The sequence below is a fragment of the Ornithorhynchus anatinus genome, chromosome 12 (genome assembly GCF_004115215.2).
Source record: "Ornithorhynchus anatinus isolate Pmale09 chromosome 12, mOrnAna1.pri.v4, whole genome shotgun sequence".
NCBI classification, from domain to species: Eukaryota; Metazoa; Chordata; class Mammalia; order Monotremata; family Ornithorhynchidae; genus Ornithorhynchus; species Ornithorhynchus anatinus.
In genome coordinates this window covers 26,071,801-26,076,447 of record NC_041739.1, presented here as the reverse complement: position 1 = coordinate 26,076,447, position 4,647 = coordinate 26,071,801, and positions in this window count along the sequence as shown.

Here is a 4,647-nt window from a genome sequence, read left to right as displayed (position 1 = left end):
TCAGAAGTATTTAGTGAGCACTTACTATGTGCAGAGCACTGTACTAAGCGCTTGGAATGTACAATTCGGCAACAGATAGAGACAGTCCCTGCCCACTGACGGGCTTACAGTCTAATCGGGGGAGACAGACGGACAAAAACAAGACAACTTAATCACGATAAATAGAATCAAGGGGAGCGACACCTCATTTTACAGATGAGGAACTGAGGCCGAAAGAAGTTATGACTTGCCCAAATAATAATAATAATGTTGGTATTTATTAAGCACTTACCACGTGCAGAGCACTGTTCTAAGCGCTGGGGTAGATACAGGGTAATCAGGTTGTCCCACGTGAGGCTCACAGTCTTAATCGCCATTTTTACAGATGAGGTAACTGAGGCACAGAGAAGTTAAGTGATTTGCCCCCAGTCACACAGTTGACAAGTGGCAGATCCGGGATTCGAACCCATGATCTCTGACTCCCAAGCCCGTGCTCTTTCCATTGAGCCACACATACAGCAGGCAAGTGGAGGAGATGGGCTTAGAACACAGGTCCCTTGACTCCCACTCCTGTGCTCTTTCCCTTAGACCACACTGTTCCCTCCTAATGGGGAACCCGATGGGCCAAGAGCAAGTGGGGGGGATCAGGGATACTAACGATAATAATAATAATAATAATGTTGGTATTTGTTAAGAGCTTACTATGTACAGAGCACTGTTCTAAGCGCTGGGGTAGATACAGGGTAATCAGGTTGTCCCACGTGAGGCTCACAGTCTTCATCCGCATTTTCCAGATGAGGGAACTGAGGCACTGAGAAGTGAAGTGACTTGCCCACAGTCACACAGCTGACAAGTGGCAGAGCCGGGATTCGAACCCATGACCTCTGACTCCCAAGCCCTTGCTCTTGGGAGTCTTGGAATACTTCCAGGATCAGGAGAACGTGCCGTGAGTCTGTCAAGCGTACGGCATCATCGTGTTACGCCGGGTGCCCAACACCGCTCGTGGAATATCACGTGTCTCTGATATCATTAAGAGTCGACGGGAGCCACCTTAAGTGGAGGAAGGCATAAGAAATGAATAATAATAATAATGGTATTTGTTAAGCGCTTACTATGTGCCAGGCACTGTTCTAAGCACTCTGTTAGATACAGCGTGGCTCAGTGGGAAGAGCCCGGGCTTGGGAGTCAGGGGTCATGGGTTCAAATCCCGGCTCCGCCACTTCTCAGCTGTGTGACTTGGGGCAAGTCACTTTACTTCTCTGGGCCTCAGTTCCCTCATCTGTAAAATGGGGATGAAGACCGGGAACCTTATGTGGGACAACCTGATTACCCCGTATCTACCCCTGCGCTTACAACAGTGCTCTGCACATAGTAAGCGCTTAACAAATACCATTATTATTATTATTATTATTATTATTATTATACAAGATGCCAGGCACTGTTCTAAGCACTGGGGTAGATACAAGATATTTGGGCTGGACACAGTCCCATTCCTACATAGGGCTCACGGTCTTAGTCCCCATTTTCCAGATGAGGCAACTGAGGCCCAGGGAAGTAAAGTGACCCGCCCGAGGTCACACGGCAGTCAAGTGGCGGCGCCAGGATTAGAACTCGAGACCTTCTGACTCCCGGGCCCGTGCTCTATCCACTAGGCCTCGCTGCTCCACGAATGAAGTAATGTGAAGTAATGAAATGAAGTCATCGCCATCTAGACCTGACTTTCATCAACTTTCCAGTAGAAATGGGGGCAGCAGCTCCTTAAAACAGTGTTGGAAGAGAGTTGCACCTCTGGAAGGCAAAGAGTGTGAGGATGCTCCGCCACTGGGGTTTGGGCCTAGGAGTCAGAGGTCATGGGTTCTAATCCCGGCCCCGCCACCCGTCAGCTGTGTGACTTCGGGCAAGTCGTTTAACGTCTCGGAGCCTCAGTTCCCTCATCCGTAAAATGGGGATTAAGACCGTGAGCCTCAGGAGGGACGACCTGATTACCTTGTATCTACCCCAGGGCCTGAGGACAGTGCTCGGCACATAGTGAGCGCTTAACAAATACCAACATTATTATTAAGAGAGGGTTCCAAGCCAGTTAAAGGGGCCCTGTGGTAGGGGTGGGGTGTCACCGGAGAAGCAGCAAGGTGTAGTGGATAGAGCTCGGGTCTGGGAGGCAGAAGGTTATGGGTTCTAATTCCCCCCTCCCCCACTTGTCTGCTAAGTGACCTTGGTCAAGTCATTTTACTCCTCTAGGGGTTTGAGACTCTACACAGGGACTGGGGACCAACCCGATTTGCTGGTACCTACCCCGCCGCTTAGTACAGTGCCTGAGCAGCAGCGTGGCTCGGTGGAAAGAGCTCGGGCTTGGTAGTCAGAGGTCCTGGGTTCGAATCCCGGCTCTGCCACTTGGCAGCTGTGTGACTGTGGGCAAGTCACTTCACTTCTCTATGCCTCAGTGACCTCATCTGTAAAACGGGAATTAACTGTGAGCCTCACGTGGGACAACCCGATGACCCTGGATCTCCCCCAGCGCTTAGAACAGTGCTCTGCACATAGTAAGCGCTTAATAGATACCAACATTATTAAGCACTCAACAAATATCATTATTACTGTTACTATTATTTCTGAGGGAAGTCTGTGAACTGGGCTTGGTGGAAAGGAGAGCGACGAGGGTGGGGAGGCCGATTAGACTGTGAGCCTGTTGCTGGGCGGGGATTGTCCATTCATTCATTCATTCATTCAATAGTATTTATTGAGCGCTTACTACGTGCAGAGCACTGGACTAAGCGCTTGGAATGGACAATTCGGCAACAGATAGAGACCATCCCTGCCCACCGACGGGCTTACAGTCTAATCGGGGGAGACAGACGGACAAAAACAATAGCAATAGATAGAATCAAGGGGATGGACATCTCATTAACAAAATAAATAGGGTAATAAAAATATAGACAAATGAGCAGATTCATTCAATAGTATTTATTGAGCGCTTACTATGTGCAGGGCACTGTACTAAGCGCTTGGAATGGACACTTGGGCAACAGATAGAGACCATCCCTGCCCATCGACGGGCCCACAGTCTAATAGGGGGAGACAGATGGACAAAAACGAGACAACTTAATTGCAATAAATAGGATCAAGGGGATGGACACCTCATTAGCAAAATAAATAGGGCATGAAAAATATATACAAATGAGCAGAGGGAAAGGGGGCTTAGTTGAGGGGAGGTGAAGTTGGGGGGGGGCAGAGAGGCAGCAGAGGGAAAAGAGGAAGCTCAATCTGGGAAGGCTTCTTGGAAGAGGGCAATGAGAGCTCACCTCCTCCAGGAGGCCTTCCCAGATTGCGCCTCCCTTTTCCCTCTGCTCCCCCTCCCCCCACCCTCTGCTCTTCCCCCTTCCCCTCCCCTCAGCACTGCGCTCAGTTGTACGTATTATTTATCGCCCCATTTCTTTGGTTAATGAGGTGAACATCCCCTCGATTCTATTTTATCTTGAGGACGTGGTCTTGTTTTGTTCTCTTTTGCTTTGCTGTCTACCCCGTTTAGACTGTGAGCCTGTCATTGGGGGGATGGTCTCTCTCTGTTGTCCAATTGTCCTAATAATGATGTTGGTATTTCATTCACTCAGTAGTATTTATTGAGTGCTTACTATGTGCAGAGCACTGTACTAAGCGCTTGGAAGGTACAAATCGGTAACAGAGACAGTCCCTGCCCTTCGACGGGCTTACGGTCTAATTGGGGGAGACGGACAGACAAAAACAATAGCAATAAATAGAATCAAGGGGATGAACATCTCAATAGCGCTTACTATGTGCCAAGCACTGGGGGAGATACAAGGAAATCAGGTTGACCCACGTGGGGCTCACCGTCTTAATAATGTTGGTATTTGTTAAGCGCTTACTATGTGCCGAGCACTGTTCTAAGCGCTGGGGTAGACATAGGGGAATCAGGTTGTCCCACGTGGGGCTCACAGTCTTAATCCCCATTTTACAGATGAGGGAACTGAGGCACAGAGAAGGGAAGTGACTTGCCCACAGTCACACAGCCGACAAGTGGCAGAGCTGGGATTCGAACTCATGAGCCCTGACTCCAAAGCCCGTGCTCTTTCCACTGAGCCATGCTGCTTCTCCAGCGTCTTCATCCCCATTTTACAGATGAGGCCCAGAGAAGCAAAGTGACTTGCCCAAAGTCACGCAGCTGACAAGGGGCGGAGCCGGGATTAGAACTCATGACCTCTGACTCCCAAGCCCGGGCTCTTTCCATTGAGCCACGACACTTCCAACTGTACCTTCCAGGCGCTGAGTACAGTGCTCTGCACATAGTAAGTGCTGGATAAATACGATTGAGTGAATGAATGAAAGAATAATAATAATAATGGTATTTGTTAAGCGCTTACTATCTGCCAAGCACTGTTCTAAGCACTGTGGCTCCACATGGGGCTCACAGTTTTCATCCCCATTTTACAGATGAGGGAACTGAAGCCCAGAGAAATGAAGTGACTTGCCCAAAGTCACCCAGGTGACAAGTGGTGGAGCCGGGATTCGAACCCATGACCTCTGACTCCCAAGATGGAGCTCTTGCCACTGAGCCATGCTGATGTATGAAAGAAAGAATGAATGAATGAATGAATGGAATGAATGAACAAATGAATGGAATGAATTGAATGCATGAACGAATGAACGTGGCTC